We start from the raw sequence: 23907 nt of genomic DNA, 5'->3' as shown, positions 1-23907 counted from the left end.
CGTGGTAATGCCTAAAGGAAGTTAAATGTTGTTGCCCTTCTGCTTTAGTTTTCAGGCCACATGTTGTCTTACCTCATATTCATTTCTCTTTGATCACTCTGCAGTCTGTGCAAGCGAAATAAATGATGAGCAATGTTTCTCCCTTCTCTTGTTAGATGTTGGGATTATGAAAATATACTAATAAATACTGTCTGGAAATGAATAAATCTTACTTAACCTGATTTAAGAAATGCATACGTGTCGCGTTATAAAGTACAGAGGATCATATGCAAAAATCTGGTTACATTACAGGCAATTGGCATCTCATAAATTTGCATGTGGAAAAACAAAACAGTTTTTAGCATAGTAGGGTTATTAAATCCAACTGAATAATTGCAGGCATTCTATTTTTTACACGATAATGAATGAATGAATTGAATTGAACTAAAATACTTTCCTCTCTCCAAGGGGCAATTCATTTGGAACAGAGTCCACAAAATTAACACACAATGAGCACTCGCCCTACTAAACCAAGATATTAAAACATTCAAACAACATTTACAGGATAATATCAGAACTCCAGGTAACACGATTTATCAGGAATGATTTAAAAATCAAATAGCTAAGGGAATAAAAGACTTTAGGTTGGATCTCTCCTAATGGGCATAAGTAAACCTCCTTCTTGACAGCAAGAGCCTAAACTCAACCAGCACACCCTTCCAAAAGTTAAAACAGATTCAATAAAAAAAAAAAAAAAATGTTTTAAGACTTTGATATACATGAAAACTATTGTCCAGGATAATGGCCAAATACCTATACTGGCTGACTATCTCAACAGCTGTAACATTAAGTCTTGGTAAAATTGTAGGCTGATTCTACGGAAATTAATCAGCATCTCTTTCGTTTCAGAAACATTTGGGTGCAACAATGAGTTGTTGTTGTGACGATTGAATGATCTCATCTAAAACTAGTCCAAGGCTAACAATCACAGAGTCATCTGCAAATTTAATGATGAACCTTCACTCCATCTGACTCTGACACTCGTTAGCGTAGAGCAGGGGTCACCAACATGGTGACCACGGGCACCGGGTAACCCCTAAGCACCGCATGCAGTGCCTTCAAGCCTGTTCAAAAAAATAGCACAATCATCCAGTAATCTGCATTTAAAATGCTATTTTATTCCTTTTTAATCATACTTGTATTTACATAGATTTAAAAATGACAAAAGCATTAAAAACATATTTATATAATGTATATAAATATGCTAAGACAAACCAGATGAGCACACTAGCGCCTTGGAAAAAGTGTTATTAACTTTTTTCTCTGAGACTTTCACGTCAGAAAGTCCACCATCCAACAAATGATGCCAAAGTCAACTAGTGACAAATCACCCAGGCTCCTGGCCAGGATTCATCAGTTAAATGGAACAGGTTTATTTGGTTTCACTACCACGGACTTGGAGCAACACACGGCATTTTGCAAAATATGTTTAAAAGCCAGCAATGCTGCATTTACGTCAAAGAAAATGTACTGTCGAAAAACTCTGAAGGGGGTAAGGTGTTTACCCCAAGATGAGGCACTTTTATTTATTCATTCAGTTATCAAGTTAGTTTGAAGTTACACCAGTAAAGGGAAGTCTGTTCTTAGATTCATGATAAAAACTAGCTCATTCTGTAATGCCACTAGCAGCAAACATTTAGAGTTATATTTTCATGGTTTACAATGGCAGGAACTGCCATCTTGTTTTACAAGCATGTTTCAGAGCTTTTATTTAGTTGCACTTTGAATTCAGGTTAACTCCCAGCTGGGATGATGGAAATAAAAGCTAATTAAAAATGATTTATGTGATTTGTTATTATGAAACAAAAGGGAGAAAAAAATGATTCATTGAATTTATTTTTTAAACCATATCACCCAGCCCTATTCTGACTCTTATTCCACTGCTCAGTAACACATCCCAAATGCACACCTTGTATAAGGAAACCACAACAACAAGAATATAGACCCCCAGAGAAAGAATGGCTGTTCTGTGGGTGAGCTACCTGTTTGACATTAAGAACAGGAAGGGATATTAAAACATATATTTTTTTGTTTTGTTTTATTATCATTGTTTTATTTGTTTTATTTTTTGTAAGACAAAAAAAAATCCTTATTTATTTGGGGAAGACACTGGGTTGATAATCCAGCACAAAGGTCACTAACCGTAGTGTCCATACAGCTTCTGGCAGCACTCATGTCACTGTCTCCAGGTCTGCAACCAATAACTGGTCTAAAATACTAACTTTGTGATGATTTAAAATCTTATTGACAGTGCCTGGATATTACAGTACTGAGTTATACTGCATAATAACCTATTCATTGTTTGTAGGATGAGGATGATGACTCAAAGGACAACAAAAGGCTTCAACAAAAGGAGAAAATATTGGCAAATGGCTGGAGGGTGCATAGCCAATTGGCTCAACGTCAGGTTAAATACCAACTGAACCATGCCAAACAGGTTTTTCCTTTGTAACACACTTTGTGTTCGGTGTATGATATCAAATCATTTGATGGCAAAGGAGGTCAAGTTGAAGTGAAGTCATGACTCATTAGTGTGAAAAGTCCAGGTCAAGTCCAAGGTCTTTTATGACTTTACCAAGTCAAGTCAAAAGTCATTACATTTGTTACTTGCGTCTGACTCGATTCTACGTCACACGACTCAAGTCTAAACCTTTGCTGATCCCTAATAAAAGTTGTTAAAAATGGTTTAAAACACTCACAATTGTGAGCTTTTGGCTTTGTTTCAACAAATGAGTTTAGCTACTTATATTTGAATGTTCTGTTTGCTGTTATCTTATTTCATTGGTCATGCACAAATATAGTGCAGCATCACCTCTACTCATGAATAAAAAGAGTTAACTCAGCATTTGTAATTTATAGGCAATTATAGTAATCATAGTAATTACACTAAGTAATTTCCCTCTGGGATTATTAAAGTATGTCTGATTCTGATTTGATTTGAAAGCATCAATATCAGTATGTCTTTGACAACCTGGGAATATCTCAAGATAATGCCTGTGCAAATTCTCAGTTCTCTGGGTCATCGCAACAGAAAACAGGCTTATATCGGAGGCAACCGCTCAGTTCTTTCTGAAAACATTTCGACACCTATCCAGGAGTCTTTGTCAGTTCTGGTGGCTTGTATTTGAGCAACCTGCAGTTGGTGCACTGCTGTTTTTTAAAAGACTTGGAGGCCCATCCTCCTAGGCACATTCTAAGTTAGATGATCTCAAGATAATGGGGAAATCCTACAAAATAGAAGGGCTTGAAGGCAGAGTTGCACTTGCAAGGGCCTGCAGTTCCTGGGGTTGTGGTTGGGTTAGGGGTCTCTGGGTCCTGGGCTGCTGGCATGAAAAAAAGAGACCATCCATGATGGCGCAGCAGAGGCCAGCCTCTGTACTTCACACTCTTGAACTTTGTGTGATTTTGTGCCTTTATTCTCGTCTCTGCCACCGTGCTGTGGTCACTTTCACTAGAGAGGAGTTCTTACACATCACACCGTCTACGACCCTCTGTTTCACAAAAACTTGGCTCAGTGAGCACAGTCTGGACTGGGCACTTACAGCGCAGTGCCCTCTGGGAAAAGGGGAGGAGGTAGAATCTGCTTTTACATAAATACATGTTGGTATATTGATGATTTTCATACATGGTTTTAGATTACAGTTTACATTGTGGTAAGATTATTGTGCATATGCCATCACACAGATGAAGGTACTGTATGCTAGAGTCCAGCTGAAGCTACTCCATCAAGCAGGCTAACTGGTAAAGGGGGCCAGAAACCACTGCCTTCTTTTGCTTGCAACGGACTCTACAAAATCATGGTGGATCCAGTGCAGAGCTGGTTGAAAATAAGTAGCAGTTAAGAGTGAGTGCACTTTCTCGCAGTGAGATAAATGCTTTTAGACAAATAAGGCGGAAAAGAGGCCACCACTGTCCAAGAAAATATCAAGGACAAGCTGACATTTCACAGGAAGTACAAGGATGGAAGCCAGACAACTAGTCTAAAGTGAATGTGTCTGATTCATTCTTCTTTTAAACCAAGAGCAAATTCCTCCAACAGTTCACACATAATTTGAGATAGTCTGCATATTTCATGCTGTATTAGAGGATAAGGCCTCAAGACCCCAGTGGTAACAATACAGCTAAAAGATGAGGACACAAACTGCGCACTCCACAAAGCAGTGCAGTCTCTTGCATTTATTGCGGCGGTTTTGCACACGCTATTTGATTTATTCAACTTTGGATTCCCAAAGCGGATAGCACCAAAAACACGTGGCCACACACAAAGTTATTGGAGCTTTTAGCAGCCATCTGGGCATCACGTAGCAGTTGTACTACATTCAGTCACAAAGACAGTAGATACGATAAAATGATAATAGATAAGAAAAAAAAAAGAAGGTCAAACTCCTGACCTGACCTGTCAAGGCACTGCTTAAACCTTTAAGAGTAACATCTGACTCTGGAAATCATGTTACATGATTACAAGTAATATTACATATTACATTATTACATTACATATTACATGTCAAATTTAAAAAAACCAACACGGGAATGATGCCTCCTTTTAACTGGTCCATTCAAAGATAAAAGACAAATTTAGTCAATAAAAATTTACTGTGCCAATTTGTACAAGGATAAATTTTATTACCACAAAAAATAAGAACAAACAAAGAAATAACCCCCACACGTCTGACAACTAAACTGGAAAGTTGGGAATCATACCTTTTGCCAAGGTTAATATATATACCAGAAACCATTTGCCCACGTTTGCATCAAGTGCAGGATATACCAAGGATTGCTCTGACTCTGCCACTGTTCTGCCAAGGTCTGTACCCCCTTAGTCAAATCATCATAAAGAGCAAATATGAATACCGATTTAAAGGTGGAGGCTCCATCAATCACATCCTCTACATGGATGACTTGTGGCTGCATGCTAATAATGAGTGAGACCTTGATCCACCTTACCAAGATAAGGCATTCGGAATGTCATTCAGATTAATTTATAGTGGATCTGCCAGAAAAGCAACATCAAATGTATTTTACCGAGATTGATCTTAAAGTTAGTTCCAAGAAGGAAGCAGGAAGCTGAAGCCTGTTCCAAGAACAGATAAAACAGCAATCGTTTCAATCAACACAGACAGGTTTTCATTGGCCGTTGCTCTGGGTTTGTTAGTTCAGTGGATACATAAAAACATGCTGAACTTCATACTTGAATACCTCTCTGTTTCCTGAAACGTTGTATTGTTTCAGAAACGCCCAGCAGTCAATGGAGACTTTATTTATTGTGAACAAATCAGGCATAAGTTTCCAGTCAGCATCCTGGCTTTAAAATGCTATCTTACCTGTCCTCGTAGGTGGGGTTGAAGCAGAGGTGTGTTGTTTAGGCCTCTCTTTAAAGAATGAACTTAGCAAAGAAAAAAGTAAATCAGCTATTCTAAATCCATCCATCCATCCATTGTCTAAATGTGTTTTTCCGTGCAGATGGCAGGGAGGCTGGTGCCCATCTCCAGTAGTCATTGGGCAAGGGGCATGGTACAATCACAGACCTATTGTAATTATATATAGAGAAATTATGTTTGTGTAGTTTTCAGTTTATACTCAATGTAAAAAGTAGTCTTTATCGAACGTACTGCCAAAAAATATATATAATTTTTAACAAATCACTTTCTTTTTTTAATTTTTGATCAGAAACTCTTCAATACTCTTAATTTAGTGATTTGGGCTTTTGACTTGCGATAATATGGGGGTTGCAAAAGTGTCAGATAAAATTTCTTCTGCAGCCTTAAATAATTTAACTGTACTACACAAGGTGATGTGAGTTAGAAAAGCCAGAGGGATCCTAACGAATTCAGATCACCCACAGCACCATTAGTTCAAGTCAAATCAGCTGCCAAGATGTAGGACTAATAAGACTGAAAAACAAATTTGTTCCTTGGATTTTTGAATGAGATGTTGTGATTTCTTGTAAAATGTTTTTTTTTTTTTTTTTACATGTTGTTTTTGTTTCTAAACCTTTGCTGTGAAATCAAATACCTTTAGTGGATAATGGGGATTGTTAAACTTCTTGAAAGGCTGGAGAACACATAGAAAGAAAATCCCATGCAGTTTTCAGCTCAACTCAGATGTTTTTTCTAGACGTTAAGAACTACAGAGTGCTGTGAACTGATCAAGTCTTGGAACAAGATTGACTCAAATCTGGTGAAACCTTTTTTTTTTTTTTTTTAACCAATTTGACCATATTTTTTGGGTCATGATCCATCCTAAAGACCTATGACACATTTTCGGTTTACTGCAGAGGTCACCTGATTTTCATTTAGAAAGTGCTGGCATTCCTAAGGGACCATGATGCTTTGTATTTTAGGTGTTCTCTGGGCCTTTAAAATGGGAAACAGCCCCATAGTATCAAAAATCTCCCACCAGAGTTAAATTGAGGCATTAAGTGTTTTCCCTGAAATCACTTGTGAAAGAGATTCTAATTCTGAACAGTATTTTATGCCAAAGAGATCAATCTTTGTCTCAAGCAGTTTATTTTTTGTGATGGAAGGACAGAGATTTTTTTCTAACATTTAGATAACGTCTAAATTGTTTTGGCACCATGATGACCCCAAGATGTCACTGTATGAATATGAGGTATGAATAAAGTCTGTAAAACAGGCCTTATTCGTACCTCCCAGGTCAATTTAAAGTCCACCCAACAGAAAAGCCGGTAGGATGAAAAAGTCCTCATTTGTGCCCCCAACAATGTTCTGCTAGGGATCAGATGACAGCATACAGGCTTGGGTTTTGTGACCATGTTGCTTGTGCGTGCCAACAGGTAATACGCAATGTCAGAAATTGGTGCCAAACACAATCTGATGAAAACAATTGTCAGATCATTAACTGGAAAATAACAACAACGCTTTTTTTCTTTGGCCAGATATGCTGTTTTCCGACTGAGTATCATTTTCTCCGGGGGTCAAAGGCAAACAAAAATGGGGCTGATTATGTTGAGAAATTAAATTTTTTCTGGTTCTTTTCTTCCTTTCCTTTTTGGTGTAGACTGTACTCAAAACCAATCCATTGTCACTTCCTTAGGGGGTTTATATGTCCGAGTGAAAGGCAGTCGCTAAGATGCACTAAACATAAATAGGAATAGGCCCTTGTCTATGAAGTCCAAGAGGCTCCCAAACAAGGACACGGAGGGGTATTTCAAGACCTTAACACTAAGGTTCAGATATTCTCTTGCGTCTCGTATAACCCTATTTACTGTGACTAGTTTCAAGATAAACCTGGGTTCACATTCAGCCTTGTGGCTTAGACTATGTGAAATGGACCCCTGTGTCTCGACATTTTTACATTCAGGGGCAGCATGTGGTCAAAGACGACTAATTAGAAGAACTTAGAAATTAAAATCTACTGTATTATTGTGGAATCCCTCTCAACCCCAACTAAACAAATATGCTTAATTTAAAGGTTAAAATCTTTTATAAATGTTCAGTAACATTTTATACTACTCCCAGCAGCTGCTAACCGTCACTGCTCTCAAAACCCTCAATAAGTGTTTATCAATCCTGTCGTTTTTGCAGTTTTTTGATTCTTGTAAACAGTCTTTCTGTGTTTATGCATAAATGCTCATACTTATTTTGCACATCTGAAAACAAAATCCCTCTACTCAGTGGCACACTTCTTTGATTTTACGGTATTGTATGGTATTCTATTCTATTATATTCTAAAATCTTAATTTAATTCAACAGATTAAAAATATGATAAATATGGAGGGCTCTTTATGCAACTAAATGATCGCTAATGATTTCTTGCAAATTCTTGTTATTTAAATTGCCTATAACATAAAATGTAGAGCTAAAACTTATCCCTATAATTAAAACATTTTTCCTATTCAGACGTCTCTGCAAATGCTTTAGCAGCGTGTAATGATCTTCACAAGGGCATGACTCATCTAAACTTCTCTTTCATGACTCATTGTTTTTCCACTTCCTAAGTCATATGTGTCAATTTCTTTCTTTATAGGTTGGATTCATAAGGGTCCATATTGTTTTCTTAGAATGCTCAACATTTTTATCAACGTAACACTGTGTAGTAATCCAAAAAGAGCCCTAGCCTAATATGCGATCCAAGTAAGACTATTTTTATTATTAAAAAGACTACTCAAGTACTAAGTAAACTGCAAAAACATGACAAAAAATAATTAAAGCTTTCTTGAAATGAGTATGTCTGTGCTTTATGTGAGCAGGCAAGTTTAAATGATCTGCCATTGGAATAAGATTTTTAAACTTAAAATAGGAACAACTCATCTCCATCATCTTATTTCAAGTGCTTTATATCTAATTATCTTATTTTAGGGGTCAAAATATTCATTCCATTGGCAGATAATCCTATTTACCTGCTGAAATTAAGGCAAGGCAAGCCAAGTCAAATGCAAGTTTATTTATAAAGCACTTTTCAGTAGTAAAAAAGTTCAAACTGTTGTACATAAACAAAAAGATTAAACAAAAGACAAACAGAGGAAAGAAAACATTACATTGACAGAAAAAAACATAGCAGAGGCAAGCACTTTGCAGTGGAACAGTAGCAGTAGGTCAGATATATAAGACAGGTTGGACTATAAACCTCAACATTAATATTTAAAGACTACTCTAAACAAATGTTTTTTTAACCTTGATTTAAAAGAACACAGGTTTTCAGCACTTTTACAGTTTTCTGGAAGTTTGTTCCAGATAAGTGGACCATAAAAACTAAATGCTGCTTCTCCATGTTTGGTTCTGGTTCTGGGTATGCAGGGTAGGTCAGATATATGAGACAATAAAGATCTTAGGAGAAGACCGTTTATAGCGAAGGTTGTTGTAATATCTTTGATTGCTGTCAGGAGAAGGATTATTTTCCAGGATGCAACATTGAAGTGGAGCAGATCTGTCATGGAGTGGAATTCGAACGTTTCCAGCTGGTTCACTCCTGATAACGGCACATTTTTCCTTTTCCCTGGGACAACGGGAGCATTTCTCTGTAATATTGGCCAGTTCTTTGACTAGTTGTGGGGTTCTTCCCTGATTCCTTGGCCTTATACCCAGGGTGTTCCACGGTGGGCTGCAGGTGGGTTTAATCCCATTTCCATTGGTGATCAGTAAATTGGGGTTGCTGGGCTGGTTGTCACTGTTCAGAATCATGGGCAGAGAGAGTTGTGTCATTACCAAATCCATTTACCTCCAAATTTACTTCAAGTTGAAGAATTTTCGTTTCCATTACAGCAATTTTTGTATAAGATTGTTATAAAGTCCTCTCAGGTGAAGGAAGGCATCTTGTGCTGATTGGCTGGTATCAACTGGCCTTTCCCAGAGTCCAAAAAGGAAAAATAAACAAATAAATAAATAAAATACATAAATCCTTGAGTTACTTATCTGAAATAGTTTGTCCAACTTTTCCGTAGTTTTGGCTAGGAGATAAAAGTTAAAGGTAACAAAAAATCCAAGCGAACAAGCAGCTGCAGTTTGTTTCCAAGATGTTATAATACCACTCACAGTTGACTGTGGATTATTTGGGAGCAAGAAAATCTCACAACTCCTTTTCACAAAGATGGCATCCTATCACAGTATCACACTGGGATTCACTGAGCTCCAGAGGGCAATGCACTCTTTCACAGGTAGTTTGCAGAAACAATCTACGTGTCCGGATTTTATTCACTTGTGGCAATGGAAGTGATTGGAACACATGGTTTTGATTATTTGGATGAGTTAGACAATGTATACTCTTTATTGTGTATTCACGTCCCTCCAAACGGCAAAGCAGGCTAAGCAGATAAAGTAACATTGCAATAAAATGAAGCTTCTTGCACAAACAAGAAGTCTTTAGTATAAGCATTACAGGTTTGCATCTGGTGTATCTATGGTTAAAACATTCTTCCTATTTATTCAGTAACGTAACGAAAGGGAGTAGAAATTGCATCCAGTTAAAAATAAGACATATGGAGCAGTAAAATTACTGACAGAAGTAGTTTTTTTTTTTCTTCAGCTAAATGTAATGTAAATGTAACTGCACAACCGTAACTAGTAACTACATACCTCTGGTTAATACAGTTTATTGAGCTCAGTCTTAATTTGCTTTTGAACTCAAAGCTCTAATTAGGACATGGACAAAGAAAATGGTAAATGGCTTGTACTTGTACAGCACTTTTAACTAGTCTTGACGACCTCCAAAGCGCTTCACACTACAGTCTTAGTCATTCGCCCATTCACACACACATTCACACCCTGACGGTGGTGAGCTATGTTAGTAGCTACAGCTGTCCTGGGGCAGGCTGACAGAAAACACCGTTTGTGGTGTCCTGGTGTGTCAGTACCAGGTCTGAGTCGAAGTGGATTGGAGCCGCTATTAAACTCACATACATAAATGGAGAATACTACCTGGAAACATGTTCGAAGTGGCAGAATCAGTTTTTAAGATTTCAATGTGTATATTTACCAATGTTAATTATTGTATCCCATAAACCAAACACACAGCAAAAAATATAAATCTGATTTGTTTCACTTTATCCTACTAAGTACGGCTAACTTAAACTCTTAAACGAGCATAATTGTGTTTCAAGCATTTTACAGACCTTTTTTGCAACATATAACCCCTAACATCCATGTTATTGAAAGTACCAACTCAAGTCTAAATAAACTGACTTTTACTGCTTCCAATAAAAGGACAGAATTGGTTATTAAATCTTGTCACTTATATTAAAGGATTTTAATTAGGTTAGAATGCTTGAAGGAAATGGAAGTTGGATGTTTGAAATATGAGCTCACATTTAGTCAACAGATCTTTTTCAATGCACTCAAGAAAGAAAGTAGCACAGGTATTTACAAACGGGTTTTTGATTTACGGTCACTGGGTGTTAATAATAACAACAGGCGTGAGTCCTTATCTTTACACTTTTGTTTCCTGGAGCTTCTGCTCTAGAAAACAGAGAAAACTTTCTTGCACAACCAAGATAAATAAAACAGCCCTGCATGTTTACATTAACACCCCATGCCCGTTTGGAGTGTCCGATTTACCTTTCAGGCTTGTTGTTTACAATACTGTTGTTTAAAGCCTATGTACCAAGATTTGAAAGCAAGGACGTTTTGTTGAGAGGAGTTAGAGCAGGGGTGTCAAACATACGGCCTACCCAACAATTTAGTCTGGCCCGGTGGATAAATGCATTGTCATTATAAAAACAAAACAAAAAAAACCAACTTTTTTTTCAGTGTCCTGTCTGACAATGTCGCAATCAGAATTGTTGTCTTAATGCCAAAAAGAGCTCATCAGATTTGACTTTCACAAGTGGAGCAGTACTGCTTTTGCCATAGTGCTCCACTTGATTTATGAATGTGAATAGTTTTATTATGATTCATGCGGGAATATCTCAAATGATATGGACACTACAATGGGAAAGTAGGAGAGGAAAAGAAGAACAAGAAGAAAAAAAGAAAAGATGAAAGAAAGAGTAGATAAAAGGAAGAGAATGATAAAACAATTATTGAAAAAAACATGTACTTTGTTTAATTGAAAATCTGCAGTTCCTATATTGTCCACGAGCTGTGTTTTAATCAGCAGATTAAGCTTCAGGTGTGGAAAAATTTAAATCATTTCTTAATTTTTATCTGTTTGACGTATTTTGTCATGTAGGGCAGTGTTTTTAAAATGTGAATAAATGTTTTTCAACATTGTACAATCACTGTGATCAGTTCTTATGCATAATGCACAAGTAAATGTTTAACTGAGTAAAAGTATTGTTGAAATTGCACATACTTTTCTTAAAAACGCTGAGGTTATTCATTATATATTGTGTAAAAGTGAAATTAATTTAATATAAAAATCAACAACAAGTCCACATTTATTAGTTATATTTAATCTTGCAATGAGTTTACTCGTGTGGCCCTCTTAAAATCAGATTAAGCTGTATGCGGCCCATAAACCAAAATGAGTTTGACACCCCTGAGCTAGAGTGTCATGCAAAAGTGAACTTGTGCAGATGTTATGCTACGTTCCAACCGCAGATTTCAGTGCATTTTGTCGGGACTTTGTGAAACAGAACATCCCAAAGTTGTGTTTTTCATTGTAAACTGATACATTGTTTTCAAACTTTTTTTACAGATAAAAATCTGCAAAGTGTTGCATGCTAGCATTTTTATTCATCCTTGTTTTTTATGATACCACTTGACAAAAGGCCCAACCAAGACTTGTATTGAAAGGTCACCTCATTTGCAAACTGAGTCAAAACCGACAGACTTGGAAAGGACAGTTTTAATCAGAGAAGGAGCCATAGAGCCTGTGATAACCCTGGAGGAACAGCAGAAAGAACAGCTATTAGTGTACATGGCACAAATTGACCCCTTATGGAAGAGAAAGAAAGCTGAAGCTGAAAGAAAGCCATAAGAAGTTTTGCCTGCAGTTTGCAAATATTTAGAGAAGGATATTCTCTTCAACAAGATAAAAAAATATATACATTGTTTTTGACTTCCATGCACAACACTGTGTGTGGTTTAAATATAATCCTGCACATCACCCTGCATGAACCATACCCATGGTGAAACATAGTGGAAGCAGCATCACACTGTGGGATTGCTTTTTTCCAACAGGGGTAGAAGAACAGGTCAGAGTTGATGGGATGAAAGGAGATAAATACTTGGTTCTACTGGATGAAAACCTGTTAGAGGTGGCTCGGAATTTGAGGTGGTTCACTTTCCTGCAGGGCAACAACACTTGTCCTTCCACCTATGTGCCTCTCAAATGCACATTCCCGCTCAGGGTTTGAGCGCGTCGTGTGTCCCGATGCTCCAGAGAGGTCCTCCGTTCCGCCCCCTTTGGCGAAGTCCGGACTGATGCAGGCTTTCCCGAGCTGTATTACCCACAATTCATTACTGCATGTGACGTTTTGAGCAAAAAGAGGGGAAAATATGTCAATTATACAGGTTATAAAACAACATATTTTGGTTATATTTTAGAGTGTAAAAAGACATACTCTACATTTAAAGCACACTGCCACCTTAATTAATTGACTAATCAACAACTTTGGTCTCTTAAAATTAACATGGTAGTTATTTTTACTCATAACGAGTTTTATGTTAGTGAAGCAGCTGTAAACAATTTAAACATATTTTAGGCAAGCATATATATATATATATATATATATATATATATATATATATATATATATATATATATATATAGCAGTGAACTAATAAAAATTATGGAATTGGAGGGAAAAGGTAGAGAAACAGAGATGAGAGTGCAGAAAAGGACTTTAGGGAATGGTGAGGGAACGTGGAGAGGAAGCAAAAAGGGAAGGATGACCAGGACTGAGCCTGGCTGGACAATTCTCAGGGACAAATGGATCAAATGCTAAATCTGTTTGGGCAACTTGTTGACCACCTTATCAGGTAAAACGTTTTCACTATGTAGTAGCAGCCAGTTTAGTTTTATTCTATCTGCTTTATTGAATTAGTTTGATCTAATTGCCCTTTAAAATGAGTGAAAGCAGCAAGTAAAGTGTGTATATTAGTTGAATTTGTTTTATCTCAAAGTTGCTGTTTCCAAAAAAATTTAAACAACCAGTAGCAGCAGACATTCTTAAAAATACAATAATTATGTTATTATTATAATTTTCAAATTTTCTGCATCACAAGAAAACAATGTCACATCAAAGTGCTATCATTAATTAAAGGCACACAAGATATATGTTTTTGGGTATATGTTAGTTGAACTTTATTGATTTCACAATGGAGAGATTCACTTCTGCATTTTAACCATCCCCTTGGGGAGCAATCTGGGGTTAAGAGTCTTGCTCAGGGACCCAGAGTGGCAGTCTGTGGGACCGAAGCGCAGTGCTCTAACCACTAGGCCACCACTGCCCAACCAATCCTCTCAAATTTCAGTTCCTGCACTTTATTCAAAACAATCACTTGTTACAATTTCAATAACAAATTGTTGATGACATAACTCTTAGCTTCCCAATTCTTCCATTTTTCACACTTATAACCTGCGCACTCGAACCTTTCAGTGCACTTCCACCAGTTTCACACTTCATAAAGGAGTGTAGGGTGTAGTGTGAGCAGGGCTTTGAACCGATTCTTTCCCCCAATCGGTTCGTTCCGAACAGAAACGGAATTATAACGTTTCCGGTTATGAGTTCCACCAATAAATTGACGTTCCCGAACCGGTTAGAACAAAAAAAATACTGTTCCCGGAACGGTTAATGTCGTTCCTTTCGTTTGACAAATATAGCTATTGATATTGTGTTTGGAATGAGCGTTTTACTTAACGATGGATCGTAATTTACCTCTTATTTAAGATTTGTAGCTCTAGTGGAGACACCGCTCTCTCTCCATTCAGTCAGCGAATGTGTGATGTGATGTCACACAGGAAGTGAACCTCAGCCGTCATGAGCGACATACAGCTGGCGGAGTCAGGTTAAACGTGCGCAGGAAAATAATTACTTAATAATTACGAAATAAAACCAGTATTAACCGGTTACCATTATTTTTAAATAAGTGTTCCAGTTCCAGAACATAAAAAATAATAACGTTTCCGGTTTCGTTTCTGTTCCCTGTAAAGAACAAAAAGTTCCCGGTTTACGTTTTCGTTCCTTGAACCGGTTCAAAGCCCTGAGTGTGAGTACTGGGACAACGCCTAAGAGTACATCCAGAGGTACAATGGAAAGGTTCAGATCAAAATAAATGTATGTCTTAGAATAGCCCACTTAAATCCAATTGAAAACCAGTGACAGTAGTTTACAATAAGGAGAAGCTTTGAGTCTCTAAATGTGCAAAGGTATTCTTGTAGAATACACACAGACACAATAGTTAGAGTTTTGTCTCTGAAAAAGCAAATAAATAAAAGGAATGTGGTGTATCTTGCATGTAAGCACAAGGACAGGAGTAGAATGTGGAAAGAAGCTGTATTTTAATGTGAAAAAAATCTATTCAGTACTTACAGAAACTCTGAAAAAGACTTTAGAACCAGTAAAACAGAGATTAAAGCTGAAAATCCAGTAAGGACAGAAAGAAGCAAACGATCTGATAACTGCTGGGGAGTTGACTGTTAACATGGAAATCAAGAGACACTTAAAATGGAAATGTGGTGCAGCTGGGCGAGGGCAAAAACAGAGGAACTGAGGAAGAATCACTAACGGACACAGAAAAGAACACAGAGGGATCTAACAGGACACAAAAGTAATCCCACTAAAACAAAAGTAATGATTTACTCTAAAATAAGAAGCAAAGAAGGAACCAAGAATCTCAACACAAAGACTTCTGGCCCATTTTACCCAGGGTACCAATAAATGTGGATGACAGTACATCACCTTGTTCTCTTATTTAAAAATCTAATAGCAACAGATTGAGTCTTTTTATATTGCATGCATAAAACTATGCAGTAAATTCTTACACTTAAACACTTTAAAACCAACCAAAAATAATTCTAGTAAAGTATTCACAGTCATATCCAGTGAATTTGAATATGTGTTCCAACCTGACTCTTTTGTCAAATTAAATACTACCTGTTAAATATTTCAATCTTTAAACAAGTATTAAACACACTTTTTATTAAGCTCTCATTTCTCTATGCCTTGAGATGACATGTTTCATGATTTGGCGCTATATAAATAAAATTGAATTGAATTGAATTATCTAAAATATTTTTTTTATTGCTCTGATGTAATATTTTAATCTTAAATGCCATGTTTTCATTAGCTGAGAGCAGAAAATCTCCAGAATTAACAGAAATAAAGCCTTGAAAACAATCTCAACATGATGTCAGCAGTTTGTAACAAGATAGGGCAAAACCATATCATAAAGCCTTTCCCCTTGCAGAGAGTGATTTATTAGTCATCACAATAACAGCAACAAAAATAGATCCAAATAGTTTAGGAATCAGGAAACACTGAGGTGTGTTGTCAAACCTGTGAGAAAGTCTGAACATTTTAACATGTTCTAAATAAAGACGGGCGTTGACGTTCGGACTTGATGATCTGATGTCAGATCTTTCTGCTGAGTCACTTCTTAGGTTTACTGCATTCATTTTTTGAGAGTAAGTCTAAAGAAGATATAAATAAATTATCGAATGTGAGGAATCACCAAATTGGTCAAATTAAGTTTGTGGATTATTTCTGAGATAATCCTCTGTGATGATAGGTTTCAATTACCTCAGAACATAAGTCATTGATCCTCAGTATGTTTGTTTTGTTGTATTTATATTTTGTTTTGAATGCGAAAAGTACAAACTATGACGCATACGTGAATACTTGTATTTTAGAAAACAGCCTATTTTCTGGAGGAGTCTACATTTGAACTATTCTTTCTTTCCAGTGCATGCACTATAAGATCTAAAAGTAAAATAAAGATTGTAATCTTAGTTTATGAACTAGTTTGATGGATGTTATGTTCAAAAAAGAGAGGGTCTTGATATTTTGCTGCTTCTTTTTTTTTGCTCTTCTTGCATGTCAAGGGAATTAACAATTACTTTTCATGAATGATGCTCTACATCATCTTCTGATTAACACTTCAGCATCCATTGCCATTCTCCTGAGTATTTAAGTCCTCTGTTGGTCATTGTTCTCTGCTGGATCCTCCTGTTAACATGCCTGTGTTCCCTGTAACTCTCCCTTTGCTGTGCCTGTGACGCTGCCTGTGTTTCACGTCCTGTTCTCCTTGTGTTTCTGTAAGAGTTATCATCCATCCATCCATTTTCCGACACGTTTATCCCTTGTGGGGTCGCGAGGGGTGCTAGTTCCTATCTCCAGCTGTCAACGGGCGAAAGGCAAGGTAGAACCCTGGACAGGTCGCCAGTCCATTGCAGAAGAGTTATTATGAAATCCTCACAATGTTTTTTCTGTGTTTCTGTCTGTGCTTTGGACCTTCTCCAAGCCCGCACATCACGACAATTTTGTTTTGAGTCACTAAACTGGGCTGACAAATTAAAGCCCAGTTCACTCATTTGCGAGTGTTTCAGGAGCATTTTTTCTCAGGTCCAGTCTGGGTTTCTCTGGCTCTGCCAAACAGCAGGGTCAAACCGAGCGGACTCGAGAGGAGTTTTGAGTCAACACTCTGCTTTTCATTGATTGGCCCAAGGGTGAGGAGAAATTAGAAAGTTTTCTCCAAGTAAGTCCAGAAGAACCAAAGTGCGACACATTGATACTTAGGACTACTGTGAGCAGAGTGGGTCAAACCGAAATATCGTTTTATTATTCACAAACCATGAACCACACCTGAAAGGCTAGGTTCACATGGCAGGGAAATGTGACCCAAACCAACCTTTTTGCCCATATACAATCCGATCTCCCCCCCCCTGCCCCACCAAAAAAAAAAACAATCGGTGCCACTTCCATTTGTGTTACTAATTCGGATATGTGTCAGATTTTTTTTCAAACCGTCTGCAGTCTGAACGGTCTTGTCGCATGTTATCAGTCTTTCATGTCACTCTACTGTCTCTCCTTGAAGTCTCCATCCGTCCACCTCATGCGGTAGAAGGCAGCGGCTGTCTGCCTTTGAGTCTCAGAGCACCCGGCTGCTTTCGCAGGGTGCCCAATGAAAGCAGCTCGAGCACGGTCAAAGCCTGATGCTCTCTCCGCTGCCTGGGAGTCAGCACGAAATCAAACCTATGAAAATAATTTCACTGTGATTAAAAATCTTTCAAGTTATTAATGTCCTCTCCTCGCTCCTGACATGGCTGAGGAACTCCTGGACAGACCAGGAGTTCAGCTGGACGCCAACAAGCTAGGAGGAGCTTGGTTGACCGGAGTTCCAGGAAGGCTCAACGGATTCGGTACTTTCAGAGGACCGGAGTGAAGATGACTGGAGAGAGAATGGACTGAAGGGGTCTATGGAGGTAAGAAGAAGAGTTTGATGAGAGTAAAGGCATGGAACCAGGAACAACGAGGAGCAAGGTTCAAGTCAGGTACAGCTCAGGTGAGCTAATGTTCTGACGCCTTCCTTTTGTCTCCAGCTGCCTTAAATGCTCCTTGCGATTGGCGATGATGGAAAGGACCTGCTGCCAGCGTCCACCTGAACTTAACAACCACACCTGTGCTGCCCTGAACCACATACCTGACACATTATTGTTTTTTTATTCTCCTTTTATTTACGTTTCATAATTATGTAATTTATTGTCATTAATCATTTCTTGCAGATTATTTTAAAGTGTCATTGTCGCAAACAGGGCTTGGGGCGCATAGGACAGAGGCTAAAGCAACACCCAGGAGGCGTTTCCCTCTTCCAGGCATTTCTCAGCAGCCACCCAAATCACAAACTGCCCAAAGATAAACCCAGTAGAGAAGAGCCGAGCTGGGCGAGCTACAATGAATAGGGTCGGTGGAATGCGTCCAACCCGACTTGATGGCATGTAGTGTTGCTCCATGCCATGAAGTGTGAAGGGTGTGGTAGGAAGTTGCCTAGTTATGAACCCGAGTCATACTGAATACCATGAACTTCTCACAGACTTCATTTAGACAGGGATAATGTACAGCTCAAAGCTAAATGTCAACATTTGATGCCCCAAACCAGATTATTGCTTGCAGCTATTTCTGCAGCTCCTTGCCAGATCAAGATAGGAATGAAAAGATTAAGAAAAGCAATTAATCAGGGTAGGAATAATCAGTAAAATATACAGTAGAATCACTAAACACAAGTGTATTAATCAGAATCAGCTTCATTTGGCCATTCAAGAAATTTAACTTTGATTACAGCACTAGCAGCATACAGATATGAGGTAGAAATATATACACATGTTGGTTATTTATGTGTTTTGGTAATGTGTAAAAGAAAAACAATGTTTTAAGTTGTGATAAATAAACACAAACAAATATTTTGTTTCACAGCAGTGAAGCTAAGACTTGTTAGGTGTTCATTAGGTTCACAAGATAAACAGTCTGCAGGAGGAAACTGTTTCTGTAGCTGCTGCTTTTTGCAACTAGCGCTCTGTAGCAACGACCTGGAGGAAAAAGTTTAAACAGTTGGTGTGCTGGAGATGTGGGGTCTGTAGAGATGTCAGCTTCCCATTTTTCTTCTAATGTGCAGCAATAGAAGATGAATCCTGCTGTTATTTTACATTTTGTTATTTTTTTTTAACAACCTAAGGATTGTTTAAGTCTTGTCCGTATTGCATGTCCCCAGAGAAGAACAGGTGATATAAGATAATGGAAGAATGCCCCTTTTACATAGAACAAAGAACAGCAGGACATGCAGCAGCGAAGTTTAATTGAAAGGAAGGGTTTTAAACACATTTAAAGGACAATGGATGCCTGTTTCTGTTCTTTATGGTTTAGTGCTACTCTGTTGCGATGTGTTTTTAGTTCACTTGTTTTATGAACTGTGCTGACTATGTTCTATTTTGCCATACTGTTGTTTTGCACGTCTATTTAAAACAGGTTATTTTAATTTTCCTATTTGCGTGCAGCGGAAACTTTTGGCCGCACAGGGGGGCGTGGTAGCCAAGTGATTTAATATGGCTGCATAGACCTTGCGGATGCGTCTGTTAAAAATGTTGCTTTCTTGTTACTTCAAGTGTCGCTGGAGTCCTCTTATTACCATGTCTTTGTCCCTATCGATGCACTTTTCAGGTGGCTTAAAACACAGAGACGTTTGGATCTTAGTCCATCTCAAATCCACTGAAGGGCAATTTAGAGAGGCAAGCTAACACTACAGGCAAGTTTGCAGACTGTGGAAGCAAGCTGCAGTAAACAGAGAAAATTCATTTGAAGAATATGTAAACCCAACAGAGTAGGGCTCCAGCTGGGACTCAAACCCAGGACTTCCTTGCTAGGAAGCAGCAGGGCCAACATCTGCAACACCTGTGCAGCCTGGAAATGTATCTCAGTTGCACAAGCAATTTAAGAGAAGATCGGAGTAGTATCCAAAGACGTTGCTGGCACGTTTGCAGTTAGGAACAGTTTTTAATGACTTGCTGGGAAGACTTTTGATTGGCCTGCCTGTAAGCTTCCCAACACAATCCTCACAGTTACAAAGAAATGGCATGGTACTTTCATTTCTCCAAAATCAGATAGAGACTTCCTCATTCAGGTAGGTCTTACAACATTACAAAGGTATGCTTAACAAAAGATATAAAGTATGCTGTGTGTGTTTGGATGATTGCCACGTCCGCTTACTGCAATTTACTGTGAATTATGAAGGAAGCAGAAGCAATGCTAAGATTGCTTAATGTGGACTAGTATAATTGGTCTTTTCTCCTATGAAACAACTCTAAAAAAGCATGAGCAAAGATGCCCTAGACCTTCTGGTATCAGGACATTGATCATGGAGTCCTTGTGCCATGCAGATAATAGCATGTTAGCTCTCCGTTTTTAGGAGAGATTTGCATGTCCTGCAAAAAGCACTAAAACTATTTAGGCTGAAATTCCTTTAAAAAAGCAACAAATCATCGATAATTTGCCACGTTTACCTGAAGTACACAGAATTAAATACCATTGAGGACTCTCTTTGCTCTATATGTGCCTATATGTGCAGACGACACACGGCTCTACATCACCATGTTACCAGGTGACTATGAACCCATTCAAGCTCTGAGTAAATGCCTAGAAAAAAAATCAATGCATGAATGTGCCAAAATTTTCTTCAATTGAATAGAAACAAAACTGAAGTAATAATTTTTGGACCAACAGAGGAGCGAGCAAAAATTAGCACAAAGCTTCAGTTGCTTCAGGAACCTCTGATCAGGCCTCTGGCTTTTCAAAGACTGCAGGCCTGATCAGATGAAACACAGAAACTAAAACAGAGCAGCACATTTTATGCAATCAAAGCATTATGCAGCAAAGAGTGGTCGGATCTTTGTAAGGGAGACGTAAAATAGCAACAAAACGCATGCCTCAGCACAGGAGAGCCCATCTTCCATCGAGACTCGGCTGTTTGTCTACATCTAACATGTCAAACACAAGGGACTCTCTCTTTAGGTCAGCAACAGTATCGTTTTTAGACGATGAAAGAAATCTCTTATCGAATAGCGTCACTAAACGGTGTTGGTTATCAAACACCTAAAATGGAGCTTGAGCTCTACTCCTCAGAGGTTTCACAAACTTTCACACCTTGGTTGAAACGCTTTGCATGATGGCCTTGTTAGGAAACATTTCACAAGTGGTAACAACCCAGACAGGATGGATGGGCAGAATGACCGAGAAGCTGCCTAAAATACAGCCTTTCAGATCAACAGTTTCTCATTTACAAAGAACGAAGAGAAAAAGTCATTTGCTGTAGATGTTAAACACACACACAATTATTTAAAAGCCCCATACAAACACATTCTAAATAATCAGTGAGAAAATTGCCTTCATCTTTGTTTGACCTGGAAGAATCTGTTGTGTGATGTTCTGATCTCTTGTGGTCAGTTTTAGAACCTGTTCAATTTCCTCTTCATTTTACCATAACTGTACACAGTGCTGTGCAAAAAAGGATCCAGACTTTATTTTTACCTTAAAGCAGGTTTGACTAAAATCATTCATGCTTTTTAAAGCTCTTTAAACGTATTTTGTTGAACATAATCTGGATACTTTTAGAAACAGTGACTATTTTTCTCCATTCTCCTTCTCCTTTCTTGCTTTGTCACACTAAAGCTAATGTACGGGCTATAATGGGAACAACAACCTGAGCAGTGGAAAAACATCATGGACTATGGCTTCATGTTTCTGAAATGAGAACTTGGAGTTGTTTCCAAAAATATGCTAAAGGTCTCTGAGCTTCCCTCCAAGGTGTTTGGATTAATTCATTTAATTTATAACGAGTAATCCCAAAGATGCCTAAAATTATTGTTCTAGTTACTTTATACAGTTTACTTAACTAAACTAAAACTATGATTCTCTAGAACAGCAGCATCTAACATTGTTTTAACTTAATTCAGTTTACGCGTTTGGGAAAGGAATAATTCTCAACAGGATCCAACGGGTTTGTTTGGGGATGCTGGAAATTTTCACAGAAATTCTTCAAAACCATCTTAGAAAAATGTCAGTCTCTTTTCTTAGTTTGGCATTTTTTATAATACTGCCTTTTACTGTCATATAAAATCCTCAAAACAGGAACACGTGAGACACCATTTTCTTTTTTTTAGATATTAGTTGTTGGTCAGTAACCATCAGGACACTCAGCATGCGGCACACAGATAACATGTTTCACTGGGTTTTTTCCATCCCCAGCTCAACATCCTGCAGTTAGGGTTGACCAACATTCTCTGGTCTGTTTTTTTTTTTTTTTACCTGCAAGAGCAAACAGAACACCTCTTTCTGAGAAGACAACCACCCACATTCAGGTTCTTATCTCACTGGATGCAGAAACAGTCAGCATCTGGCAAGAGATGCAGAAACAGTCCTTCCTTTGGTCAGGGATTTGCATAAAAGACACTTGACCGCATGAGATGAACACTTCTCTAAAACAGAATGCTAGCAGTATATTAATTTGAAATTATATCACAGCAGTTTTGATTTTCAATGCTGGCCTTGCCTAAAATTAAGTTGTCCCATTTCTTCATGACTCTTCTGCGGAAAAATAATAAATTAGAAAGGTAGGCTCAGCGATGGTTTCAGATTCTCCTGACAACAATGTTGAGTCAAAGCAGACAGCTCGGTAACACATCTAAAGACGTTTATGGTTATGGTTATGAAACAATATCTCAAGCTCTGACAGCCTCACTAACTACTCTTCAATCCATCATCTGAACATGGAAAGAGTAGAACTGCAAGCTTGCAAAGACACAGCGGTACAACTGAACAGATAAGTTGGATAAGAGCATTATTCAGAGATGCAACCTAGAGACCCACAATAACTCTGGAGGTGCGTAATAGATGCACAGCTCTGGTGGGAGAATATGCTGAATCTCAATAAATCTGGCCTTTATAGAATAGGGAAAACCGTTGTTGAGACAAAGCTATAGGAAGTGCTGATCGCTGCAAGCCATGTAAGGGACACAGCAAACGTGGAAGAATGTGATCTGGTCTGATCAGGTCAAGAATCTGGTGTGAAACCTGAAAACTCGTGTAAGCTGTCTCTCCTCCATTTAAATCCGACTGGTCTGGGGCTAATTTGCAAAAGAAAACTGGCAAATGTCCGTCTGTAGATGTCTGAGGTTGATAAAGATAAACTACAAAAGGTTGGCAGTTGTAACTGCAGTGAAAGGTGGTTATATGCTTCCTTGTCTTGGTCTGTGACGTGACAAAATGGGAACAAGCCATTTGCATTGCACTGTAAATACAGAACACCTTATATAAGGTTTTATTTTATTTGCCCTCAAGTATGCTTCTTCGATGTGAAGAAACCTCTGTGTTACACTCGAAATTTCACATGACTGGAATAAACTGTGTTGCACTTAACTCTATTTTTAGGGCACTAGTAGTCTTCAGCCCATCGGTCACACCTGTTTGTAGACCAAGTAGTAGAGGTGGGGTTCTTTAGCATCAAAACTGCACCTCAAGTGTGAAATTAGCTTCCTTTTTTTGTTCTTGTTCTGAGTTTTTTTTTTTTCTTTTCTCACAAAATACATACTAGAAAACCATGCAGTGTCATGGGGGACTGGAGCCTATCTCCAGCAGCCCTTTGGTGAGAGTCAGGGTACACCCTGGACAGGTCACCAGTCCCTAACAGAACTAAATAGTCTTTAATGTATTAACTTCTTATACACATTTAAGTATAAATCTACTGTAGCATTACTACAGAATAAAAAAAAAAAAAAACATGATTCAGCTTTTGGCAAAGGATGATGCTCTTGGGAAATGTTGAAGTCATTCAACAGGTTTTTCCTTCACCTCTATTTTGACTGGATCACATGCATGCCATATTCAGCTAGAGAGAGAGGGCTGCCAGTTTCTCTTCCTCCCCTCTCTGCCCTCCCTCCACTCATGAGGCATTGTAACCAAGCAGGCCTATCACAAGCTGTCACAGC

The sequence above is a fragment of the Fundulus heteroclitus genome, chromosome 5 (genome assembly GCF_011125445.2).
Source record: "Fundulus heteroclitus isolate FHET01 chromosome 5, MU-UCD_Fhet_4.1, whole genome shotgun sequence".
Lineage (NCBI taxonomy): Eukaryota > Metazoa > Chordata > Actinopteri > Cyprinodontiformes > Fundulidae > Fundulus > Fundulus heteroclitus.
The sequence above is the reverse complement of the archived record's forward strand: the minus strand, read 5'-3'. Positions refer to the sequence as shown.